The sequence below is a fragment of the Molossus molossus genome, unplaced genomic scaffold (assembly GCF_014108415.1).
Source record: "Molossus molossus isolate mMolMol1 unplaced genomic scaffold, mMolMol1.p scaffold_m16_p_2, whole genome shotgun sequence".
NCBI classification, from domain to species: Eukaryota; Metazoa; Chordata; class Mammalia; order Chiroptera; family Molossidae; genus Molossus; species Molossus molossus.
This window is the reverse complement of record NW_023425355.1, coordinates 106042651-106055538: the sequence shown is the minus strand read 5'-3', so window position 1 is coordinate 106055538 and position 12888 is coordinate 106042651.

The following is a 12888-nucleotide window of genomic DNA, read 5'->3' as shown; positions in this document are numbered from 1 at the left end:
TCTCCCTCCCACTCTATCTGATGAATGCAAAAATGTCCTTGGGTGAGGATAAAAAGATTTTTTTTAAAAAGGAAGCAGGCATAAAGAACTGGTTCAAAATGGGCTGTAAGGACAGAAAGACCTCATTGCCTATGAATAATTAGTCCTGGGCAAAGTCCTCATAAAGTGAAGTCATTTAAAGTTACTTCCCTGAGCCCTGGCCGGTTTGGCTCAGCGGTTAGAGCGTCGGCCTGCGGTCGGAGAGACCCGGGTTCGGTTCCCGCTAAGGGCATGTACCTCGGTTGCAGTTTGTCCCCGACCCTGGTCGGTTGTGCGGGTGGCAGCCACTTGATGTGTCCCTTCACATCGATGTTTCCCTCTCTCTCTCTTCCTCTCTCTCCCTCCCACACTGTCTGTACAAAAAATGGAAAAATGTCCTCGGATGAGGATTAAAAAAAAAAAGTTACTTCCCTGATTTAACCAAAGGCATCTTGAAAAGACAACTTGCATAGGAATCAAGAGAAATAAAAGACAACAGACAATTACATAGAGACATCTCAGGTTAGAATTCTCGGGCATCAGTATAAAGGAGCTATCTTTACTCTGGTCATGGAAATAAAGACGATTACAAGTAAACAAGAGTCCGGCTGGTGTGGCTCAGTGGTTGAGCATCGACCCATGCATCAAGAGGTCACTGGTTCACCCTGGCCCATTTGGCCCAGTGGTTGGAGCGTCAGCCTGCGGACCAGAGTCCCAGGTTCAGTTCCCGCTAGGGGCACGTACAGGGGGCGGGGCGGGGGAGGTCACTGGTTTGATTCCCGGTCAAGACACATGCCCAGGTTGTGGGCCAGATCCCCAGTGGGGAGCATGCAGGAGGCAGTCAACCGATGTTCTCTCTCATTGACGTTTCTATCTCTCTCTCCCTCTCCCTTCCTCTCTCTCTAAAATCAAGAAAGAAAAAAACATTTTTTTTTTTTTAAAAAGAGTTGAAGTAGCAACTGACACCACAGAAATACAAAGGACTATAAGAAAATACTATGGCCCTGGCCAGTTTTACTCAGCGGTTAGAGCATCGGCCCATGGACCAGAGAACCCCGGGTTCGGTGTCCACTTGGGGCACATACCTCGGTTGCAGTTTGTCCCCACCCTGGTTGGGATTATGTGGGTGGCAACCACTCAATGTGTCTCTCTCACATCGATGTTTCTCTCCACCCCCTGCCCCCCGCCACTGTATCTGAAGATAAATGCAAAAATGTCCTCGAATGATAAAAAAGAAAATACTATGAACTATTATATGCCAACAAATTGGACAAACAAGGTGAAATGGAGAAATTCCTAGACTCATACAGTCTTCCAAAACTCAACCAGGAAGAGTCAGAAAACCTGAACAGACCAATAAAAAAAAACAAGGAAATTGAAGCAGTAATAAACTCCCAGCAAACAAAAACCCTGGTCCAGACAGCTTCACAGAGTGGTTTTATTAAACATTCAAAAAACACCTATTCTCAAACTATTCCAAAAAATTCAGGAGGAACAAAGACATTCAAGTTTTTTTTGAGCCCAGCATAATCCTAATTCCAAAGCCAGATAAAGACACTACAAAGAAAGAAAATTACAGGCCAATATTCCTGATGAACATAGATGCCAAAACCCCCAACAAAATATTAGCAAACTGGATGCAGCAATATATTAAAAAGTATTCACCATGACCAAGTGGGATTTATCCAAGGGATGCAAGGCTGGTACAATATTTGCAAATCAATAAATGTGAAACACTACAGAACATGAAAGATAAAAATTATATGGTCATATCAATACATGCTGAAAAAGCATTTGACAAAATCCAGCACCCGTTCTTGATAAAAACTCTCAGCCAAGCGGGAATAAAAGGATCATACCTCAATATAATAAATGCCATATATGACAAACATACAGCCAACATCATCCTCAATGGGCAAAGACTAAAAGTGTTTCTCTTAAGAACAGGAACAAGACAAGGATGCCCTCTTTCGCCCCTCTTATTTAACATAGTACTGGAAAGTCTTAGGCACAGCAATCAGACAAGAAGACACAATATAAGGCATCCAAATTGGAAAGGAGGACGTGAAACTCATTATTCACAGATGACATGATATTGTACATAGAAAACCCTAAAGACTACACCAAATAGCTTCTAGATTTGATAAATGAACTTGGCAAAGTAGCAAGATACAAAACTAACATCCAGAAATCTATGGCATTTTTTTTTTTTTTCCATCCTCACCCGAGGACATTTTTCCATTTTTTGTTTAGGTAGAGTCGGGGGGAGAGAGAGGAACAGAGAGAGAGAGAAACATCGATGTGAAAGGAACACATCGAGTGGCTGCCACCCGCACAAACCGACCAGGGCCGGGGACAAACTGCAACTGAGGTACGTGCCCTTAGCGGGAACCGAACCCGGGTCTTTCAGGACCGCAGGCCGATGCCCTAACCGCTGAGCCAAACCGGCCAGGGCAAATCTATGGCATTTTTATACACCAATAATGAACACTCAGAAAGAGAAACTAAAAAAAAATCCCATTTACCATTGCAACAAAAATTAAGATACCTAGGAATAAACTTAATTGAGGAGGTAAAAGACCTGTTCTCAGGAAACCATAGGACATTGAAAAAAAAAAAAGAGGAAGATATAAAAAAGTAGAAGCATATACCATGTTCATGGATTGGAAGAATCAACACCATTAAAATGGCCATACTACCCAAAGCAATCTATAGATTCATTGTAATGCTATTAAAATACCAATGGCATATTTCACAGATCTAGAACAAATACTCCCAAAAGTTTATATAGAATAAAAATAACAAAATAGCCACAGCCATCTTGAAAAAAAAGAAAAACAAAGTTGGAGGGGTCACAATTCCGGATATCAGGTTATACTACAAAGGCATTGTAATCAAAACAGCCTGGTACTGGCACAAGAACAGGCATACAGATCAATGAAACAGAACAGAGAACCCAGAAACCGACCCAAGACATTATGCTCAATTAATACTGACAAAGGAGGCAAGAGCATACAATGGAGTAAAGACAGTCTCTTCAATAAATGGTGTTTTGCCCAGCTGGTGTGGCTCAGTGGTTTAGTGGTGACCCATGCACCAAGAGGTTGCCAGTTCAATTCCAAGTCAGGGCACATGCCCAGGTTGCAAGCTCAGTCCCTAGGGGGGACATGCAAGAGGTAGCCAATCACTGTTTTTCTCTCATCAATATTTCTATCTCTCTCTCTCCCTCTCCCTTCCTCTCTCTCTCAAAGTCAATAAAAAACATTTTTAAAATAAAAAAATAAATACAGTAGTGTTCAGAAAATTGGACAGGTACATGCAAAAAAATGAAACTAGACCACCAACTCACACCATACACAAGAATAAACTCAAAATAAATAAAAGACTTAAAATATTACTTGTGAAATCATAAAAATCCTAGACAAAATTGCAGGCAGCAAAATCTCAAGACATCACATGTAGCAGAATTTTTACCAGTACATCTCCTAGGGCAAGAGAAACAAAGAAAAAAATTAATACATTGGACTATATCAAACTAAAAAGCTTCTGCACAGCAAAGGAAACCAGCATCAAAATGAAAAGGAAACCCACTGTATGGAGGAGCATATGTGCCATTGATACCTCAGATAAGAGGTTAATTTCCAAAATATATAAAGTACTCATACAACTTAACAAAAGGAAGACAAACAACCCAATTTAAAAATGGGCAGAGGTCCTGGCTGGTTTTGCTCAGTGGTTAGAGCGTTGGCCTGCAGAATGAAGGGTTGTAGGTTCGATTCCCATTCAAGGGCACATACCTGTGTTGCAGGTTCAATCCAAGGCCCCGGTCGAGGTCGTGTGGGAGGCAAACAATTGATGTGTCTCTTTCACATCGATGTTTCTCTCTCTCCCCTTCCGTCTCTTCCACTCTATCTAGGAATTAATGGAAAAAAAAATAATTTAAGGTGAGGATTATCACCAACAACAAAAAAAATGGGCAGAGGACCTGAATAGACACTCTCCAAAAATGACATACACATCGCCAATAGACATGAAAAGATGCTCAACATCTCTAATCATCAGAGAGATGTAAATTTTTTTTAAAGTTTTTTTCCTTATTGATTTTAGAGAGAGAGGAAAGGAGAGGGAGAGAGAGAGAGCATCGATTGGCCATCTCCTGCATGCCCCCCACTAGGGATCAGGCCCACAACCTGGGCATGTGCCCTGACTAGGAATTGAACCAGCGACATCTTGGTGCATGGGTCGACGCTCAACCACTGAGCCACACCGGCTGGGTGACAGTTTCTATTTCTAAGTACTTTAAAGATGTTACTCTACTGTCTTCTTGTTTGCATTGTTTTCAGTGAGAAACCTGCTGTCATCCTTATCTTTGTGCCTGTGTATCATCTTTTTCCTTTGGCTGCTTCGAAGATTTTCTCTTTAGTATCATTTTGAAGAATTTGATTATGACATGCCTTGGTGTAGTTTTCTTCATGTTTCTTGCCCTTGGGTTTCTTTGAGCTTCTTGAATCTGTGGATTGCAAGTGTTTGTCAAATTTGGAAAAACTGCCCTGGCCGATTTGCCTCAGCAGTTAGAGCATCGGTCTGCAGACCAGAGAGGCCCAGGTTCCGTTCCTGCTAAGGGCACATACCTTGATTGCAGTTTTTCCCCGACCACGGTTGGGGTCATGTGGGAGGCAACCACTCGATGTTTCTCTCTCTCTCTCTTCATCTCTCTCTCCCTCCCGTTCTATCTGAAGGTAAGTGCAAAAAAAATATCCTCCGGTGAGGATTAAAAAAAAAAAATTTGGAAAAACTGTGGTCAGGCCCTGGCTGGTATGGCTCAGTTGGTTGGGCATCATTCCACGCACCAAAAGGTTGCCAGTTCAATTCCTGGTCAGGGCACATGCCTGGGTTGTGGGCTCAATTCTTGGTAAGGGATGTGCAGGAAGCAGCTGATCAGTGTTTCACTTTCACATCAATATTTCTCTCCCTCTCCCTTTCTCTCTCTCTAGAAATCAATAAAAATAATTATTTAAAAAAATGTGGTCAGCATGTCTTCAAATTTTTCTTTTTTGAAGCTCCCTGCTTCTCCTTCATGGACTCCAATTACTCATTGTCCCTCAGCTCACTGGTGCTCTCTTCTTCTCTTCCTCCTCCTCCTCCTCCTCCTCCTCCTCCTCCTCCTCCTCCTCCTTCTGATTCTTTTTACTCTGTTTCATTTTCAATAGTATCTATTTCTGTACCTTTAAGTTGACTATATTTCTGGGGGGAATGTGTAATGTACTGTTCATCCCATCTAGTGTATTTTTCAACCAGGACATTGTAGCTGTTCATTTGGGTCTTTTATATTCCCAATGTCTCCTGTTAACTTTTTGAACATATGGCATGCAGTCATACTGATAACTATGGTAATGACCCTCTCTGCTAATTCTAACATTAGTGTCAGTTCTAAGTCAGTTTTGATTGATTGATTGATTGATTATTCTCCTTATTATGAGCTGCATTTCCCTGCAAAGGCATTTCTGGCAATCTTTGGTTGGATCTCAGACATTGTGAATTTTCCCTTACTGGTTGCTGAATATTTTTGTATTCTTATAAATCTCCTGGAGTTTTGTTCTGGGATGCACCTAGTTTTCTTAAAAAGTTTGATCTTTTCAGGTCTTGCTTTTATGATTTGTTAGGCATTTCCAAAGAAGTGTTTGTTCTAAGGCTAATTATCTCCCACTACTGAGTTCTCTGGCCAATGATCTGTGAATTATGAATGTTTCCAGTCTTGCTGGTTGGATTAGCCACTTTTCCTCACCCTGTGTGAACACCAGGCATTGTTCCCTATAACCCTTTTGGATGGATCTTTCCCCAGTCTTGGGCAGTTTCCTCACACACATACACAGAGTGATACTCTGCTGACTGTTCAAAGAAGACCTTCTGTAGATCTCCAGGGTCCTCAGCAGATCTCTCCTTTCCGGTACTCTGCCCTATGGACACTTGTCGTTCTGGTCTCCATGGACTTAGCTCTGTCTCCTGCAGTCGAGGAGTCTGCTGGATTCTGCCTGAGTTCCCCTTCCTGAACTGTGGCCTGGACGATCTTTTTAGGCACTAAGTTGGGGGATTCATAGGGCTCACTTCATTTGTTTCCTGTCTCTCGGGGAATCACTGTTCCTCATTTCCTGATATTCATTGTTTTGTTTTGCTTTTTTATTTGATTTGATTTTGAGAGAGAGAGATCAATTTGTTGTTCCACTTATTGATTGCTTTTGTATGAGCCCTGACCAGAGATTGAGTCCACAACCTTGATGCACCAGGATGACGCTCTAACCAACTGAGCTACCCGACCAGTGCTCTGATGTCCAATGTTCTGAAAACTATTGTTTTGTGTTTTTCGTCAGGTTCCATTGTTGTTTTAGGCAGCAAGGTAAATCTTGTTCCTGTTGCTCCATCTTTGTTGGATTCAGAAGTGCTTTTCCTTAACTTTGTAAAATTTACTTAGCTGTTCTTTTTCTCACTTCTTGAGATGGAGGCTTAGCTCATTAATTATTCCAACTTTTGCCTTGATGTATATTAGGTATATTAGGTACCTTGTAATCTTAGGTAGTAAAAGAGATATATGGATTGTAAAGACCTTATATACACAGATTTATTACCTTTAACACTGTTGGATTCTTTAAATTCTTTCAATCCAAAAACAGTAATACATTTGTGATATGCTTACAGTTTTTTTGTGCTATGATAGTCCTCATCTTGAAAAAAAAAAATTCCTTAATAACTTGTCAAAATAGGATATAAACATGAATATCTATATATTTTTAAAAACTTGTTATTATAGTACCTTTTAAAAAGTATACATTCTTGCTCAGCTGGTGTGGCTCAGTGTTTGAGCGATAACCCATGGACCAAGAGTTTACCAGTTCGATTCCCGGTCAGGGCACATGCCTGGGTTGCCAGCTTGATCCCCAGTGGGGGGCATGCAGGAGGCGGCTGATTGATGTGTCTCTCTCATTGATGTTTCTGTCTCTTTCTTCCTCTCCCTTCCTCTCTCTCTAAAAGTCAATAAAAATATATTTTTAAAAAATTATACATTCTTTCAGTGTAGTAAGGAGATAGGAGAGAGAGAATAATCTGAAAGTTAAAAAGAAATATGGAAGTTTGAAAAAAGTAAGGAGAAGGGAGAACAGAGATGTCGAAAAAAATGAGTAGCACATGATAAACTGAGGTTTACAGTTATAATTTCCATAGAATACAATGCATGGCTGGTCATGGTCCACATGCCATCCCATTGAGCTGGTCACTTCTTGTGTTAGCTACCCTGTGAAATGGTAAAAACACTATAAAAGAAAACTTAATTGTGACTAGAGTTTTTTCATGTTGTTCAGAATGAACAATGTGAAAAAGTCTGGGCAACAAGAAAGGGAAACAAAGGGTAAAGGGAGGTCAAGGAAACATTTTTCATTGCTTTGACGCAGAGGCAACCCTGAGCACAGCTGTGAAGTAGATAAGGAGCTGGAGGACAAGTTCAGAGAGTCTAGTAACCTGCCTGTTGCAGATGACAATTATCAAAGGGTGTGTACTGACTTGGTGGAATTTCTGTGATTACCTGTGAATTATGTATCAAGCAAAAAACATGCAGGGAATCAGCCAAAACGCTGCTACTTGTTTACACAGACTAAGAGAGAAGCTTTCGGGGCTTCTTTGACGTTCTCTGCCTTCCTCTATTCCTAACCTAAGAACAAAAGGCAGATCTGGGCCAAGGTGCTCACTCTTTTTTTAATCCTCACCGACGATATGTTTTATTCATTGATTCTAGAGAGAAAGGAAGAGTGAAGGAGAGAGAGAGAGAGAGAGAGAGAGAGAGAGAGAGAGAGAGAGAGAGAGAAATATCAATGTGAGAGAGAAACATCTATCATTTACTTCCCATATGTGCCCCAACTGGAGATTGAACCTGCAACCTGGGTATGTGCCCTGACTAGGAATCGAGCCCATGACACTTGGGTGCATGGGGTGATGCTGCAACCACTGACCCACACTGGCCAGGGTGATGTGCTCACTTTTAAAGTCAACGGCTTGGCTTCCTCTCTCCACACTCACCCTAATTGCCTAACCCACCTGTACACCAAAGGCAAACAGAAGTTATCTTTTTTAATCTCCTAGGGTCCTAGCCCACTGTTATGGGCTGAACTGTGTCCCCCTCAAAATTCATATGTTAAAGTCCTAACTCTCAGTACCTCAGAATAACTGTATTTGGAAATAAGATCTTTAAAGAGGTTATTAAATTAAAATGAGGTAATTAGGCACGAATCCAATATGACTGGGTCATTACAAGAAGATCTAGAGGCATGAAAGGCACGTGCTCAAAGAGGAAGGACCATTTGTGGACACAGAGGAGATGGCCTTCTGCAAGCCAAGGAACAAGGCATGACAAGAAACAAGCTGCCCACACCCTGACCTTGAACGCCCAGCCTCCAGAACTGTGAGAAAATAAATTTCTTTTGTTTAAGGCCCACAACCCACCAAAGAATGAACAATGTCTGAAACTAGGGTTCCAAGGGACCATCCTCTTTTTCTTTTTTCCATTACCAAGGAAGATCCATATCCTAATCTCTGAGCAGCTCTAGAATCTGGCTTTTTTCTATTCTAGAAACTAACAAAATCTTGGTTTGGGTTTGCTCTAGCAGTTACACTCACTAAGGGGCTCCTCTCTCTCTCTCTCTCTCTCCTTCCCTCCCTCCTTCCCTCCCTTCCTCAGTAGGCTTTTCTGCACCCAGCTGAAAATGGGGCAGGGGTAGAGAGAACCTTCCCTCTGTTCAAAAGGAGACTACTAAAAGCAGCAGATTTTGTGTCCATTTGGTAACACTACTGCTTCTTCCCAAGCTCCCTGTCTAGGTTTAAGCCAACCCTTTCCTTTTGTGATGTATGAATAGGCCTGAGCTTCGATGAAGGTAAAATTTGTGTTTTAAAATAAAATCTGTTTTCAAATTTATCCTGGAGACAAAAACACTTTAATAATGATTAAAAATTGTGTAGTGCTCTAATGCCATAAAAAAACAGTCATGTGTATGAGACTTCAGAAATTACAAAAGCCTTCCAGATACATTCTCATTTGCCCTCTGTGATAATACTGTGGGCTGTGGTGTTATCGATGCCATGTTGCAGATGATGGAACTGCTGCTCGGGAGATTAGGCATTTTGCCCTTGCCCAAGGTCATGTAGCAAGTAAGTGGTATCTTGTAGCCAAGTCTTCTCTCTAAAGCCTCACTCTTTCTACTATTCTATTTCTTCTAACATGTGCCAAAAATAAATTTTATTTGTTTAGAGAAAAAGTATGTTTCAGCCCTCCTTAATGAATTTGATCATGTGTAAGCTTTTCTTTAAAAAAAACCTGGCTGGTGTGGCTCAGTGGTTGAATGTCGACCCGTGCACCAAGAGATGACCAGTTGGATTCCCGGTCAGGGCACATGCCCAGGTTGTAGGCCAAATCCCCAGTGGGGGGCATGCAGGAGGCGGCCAATCAATGTTCTCTCTCATTGATGTTTCTCTCTCTCTCCTTCTCCCTTCCTCTCTCTAAAAAAAAATTTTTTTTTAAGAAAGAAAATGTATCTCTATAATTTGAAGGAGTGAATCATGTTGGTAGGACAAACTCTAGAGATCAGTTAATTATTTTAGATCATCTCATTCTTTAGGCTTACCTCTTTGCATCCCACCACAGTGGGATTAATGCTTTCCTAGTTTGTGAAGGGTTTACCATCACAGGATGAGCACAGGAAGAATGTCAGGTTAATGGGGAATGCTACTTTCTTAGTCATTCTGGCATGATGTTTGAAGTAAGTGGTTTTAAAAAAAGTAAGTAAGCGGTTCAACAAAGCTGGCTTTCTCTAGAAATGCCCCCCCCTCCCCAATTTCAACTCTCTGTGGTAGCTCTTTGTTTTAACCCAGAATTGATAAAAGGAGGTGGTTATTTTGTTGCCCAAGCAGAGACTGAACACCACCTGCTTTGACTACTACAAAGTAGTTCCATGTCTCTACCCCTATCTTTGGCAATGAGGACTCCCACAATGGAATGGCACAGGGCTGACTCTTCATTTTTACAGGACACAGAAATACTGGAAGCTTCAGATTGTGCTATTGTGTAATTTTTAAATGAAGGTGAAGTTTTATTTACAAGAAAACAAATTAAAGAAGAGTTTTTTTGTGTGTGATTTTAGAGAGTAAAAAGAGTTTATAATAATCATAGTTCAAAGTTTACATCTTTTCTGATGTTAAAACTCAGCAGAAAATTCCAACAGAAGTCATTTTATCGGAGATAGGCCAGGGGACTGCCCAGCAGAGTTAGACATATCAAGTGGGCTACTTTTATTGGATTTACAAAATTATTGAATGATTTTTTCAAATGTGTTCGAGAGAGAGGAAGGGAGAGAGAGATAGAAACATTCATGTGAGAGAAACATCGATCAGCTGCCTCCTGCACGCCCTGCACTGGGGATCGAGACCACAACCCAGGCATGTGCCCTGACCTGGAATCAAACTAGGACCTCTCAGTCCAAGGGATGATGCTGGATTCACTGAGCCACACTGGCTGGGTGGATTTACAGAATTAAACAGATGGCAAGGAAATGTATTAAGTGTGTGTGTTACTTGTTGACTATATCTGAAGCCCTAAATCTCTTAGCAAAGAGGTCTCAGCACAGAGAGAAAGTGAGTACCGAACCCACAGCTGGTGTGTGTTTTCCTGAGATCTTTATTTTTTTAATTATTTTTGTGTTTTCCAGTTTTATTGTGATATGATTGACATATTACATAGTATCGGTTTTAGGTGTACAGCATGGTGATTTGACATATGTATATACTACAAAATGATTAGCATGTTAAGTTTAGTTAACATCCATCACCTCACATACCTAGATTTTTTGGAGGAAGAATAGACATCTTCAATTTCTTATTGGAATGCTTTGATGTTTTTTACTTTTCCCATGATACCCTTCTAACACCCTTCCTTATCCTCTCCTCTATGTTTCCTCCAACAGTTTCCTAAAGTAGAATTTGTGGGAAACCTGCTCTTTTTTTAAGAGCTCTTTTTTAGGAGCCAGCCCCTTTGTGTAATAGTATTCCCAAAAAGTCAGGAATTGTGTGTCTATTTTGGAAGTACAATTTTTAAAACCGTAGCAGTCACTGATGAATTTCCCTAAAAGCATAGCATCAAAAAGTAATACTTGCACTTTTAAAGCATAAGTAGATTATAGAATTCGAGATAAAGGAATATATTTGTATTGATTTTTAGAGAACGATGAAGGTAGAGGGAGAAAGAAAAAGAAACATCCATGTGAGAGCGAAACATCCACTGAGAGCAAAACTTCCATCAGCCGCCTCCTGCACGTGGCAACCTTTTGGTGCACTGGATGACACCCAACTGAGCCACACCAGCCAGGGCAGGAGTATCACATTCCAGAGCTTGGTTATGGCCTCAAAATAGTGCTTTGTGTATAATAGATATCATTCTCCAGTGTTAAGGAATGCCTCCCTCATCAGAAGTTAGCATTTTCCAGGGGGTTCTCCGTGCCATCTTACTCTAGGAAAATGTACACACTCAGGTTCTATTCAGAGGTCTGCTTCTAACGCCAGCCTCGGGCTTTGACCTCGTTCTCTACATCTGCAAACGTAATATGTTGGATTTTGCTCTGAGCACAGAATTCTTGCTGCTCTGAGTTTCCATGGTTCCAGGAGCACAGATGAAATAACAGCATAACCTAAATTTTGTAGGAATGTATTGCTTAACTGTGTTTAGCGTGTGTATTAGTATTCTGGGAAGAATATCATTATGGTGGGTGAATTCCCAAACAATGATAAACAATAAAACTGAGAACAATATGGCTGACTGTCTCTATGGCAACCTCCATTAACTACATGTATGCATATTTTACTCATTTTGGTAATTCATATTTTAAAATACAAATGATTTTATGTTTACAATTATGCATTGGTGACCATCATTTACTGTGACAGCAGTAATTATTGGCTGTAGTTTCCGCTCCAGAACCAGGAGAGCTGCGGGGGAGGTACGGGAAAGAAGGAGATGGGTGGAGGAGACACTGAGAGAGAGATGACTCATTTTAACCTTTTCTGGAAAAAAACAAGTGATTACTTCAGAAAAAGATGATGCTAGTATCTACTCCCCCGACCCACTCCCAAACACCTTTCCCACTGATGTATAAAATGCTTTTCTGTATTGACTTTGCCCTTCAACCACTGTCTTCAGGCTTCTGTTCAAGTGGTGTGTAGACCTGAGAGCACTTTGCATTTAAGTGAATCTGGGGGGATCTTTTTGGCAGAGATGCTCAGTTGTCTTATGCATGTTGTGAACAACTCTTTGAGGTCCTCGCTTGCTAAAGTCTCATCATGAGAATTTAAGAACTGCTACAGACCATCTTCAATAGCCTTATTAAACCAGATGGCTGAACAAACTGTAACACGGTGAACCTGAGGCTTCTCAGGGTCATTACTAATATGACAGCCAGTCATATTCAGGCCATGACATCTTCAAGGCACATGCAGTTTGATAAATCACTTTTTTCTCCCTGGCCTTCTGACAATTTTTATTGTGTTGTTAGAAAAGTACCACAAATTTTAATTAATTTGCCAGCTTCACTGTCATCTCCTTTGAGAGCTATGAAATTGCATATTTAAAAAAGGATCCATGCCCGACCAGTGTAGCTCAGTGGTTGAGCATCGACCCATGCACCAAGAGGTCGCCAGTTCAATTCCTGGTCAGGACACATGCCCAGGTTGTGGGCCCGATTCCCAGTGGGGGGCATGCAGGAGGTGCCCAATCAATGTTCTCGCTCATAGATGTTTCTCTCTGTCTCTCCCTCTCCCTTCCTCTCTCTCTATAATCAATAAAGG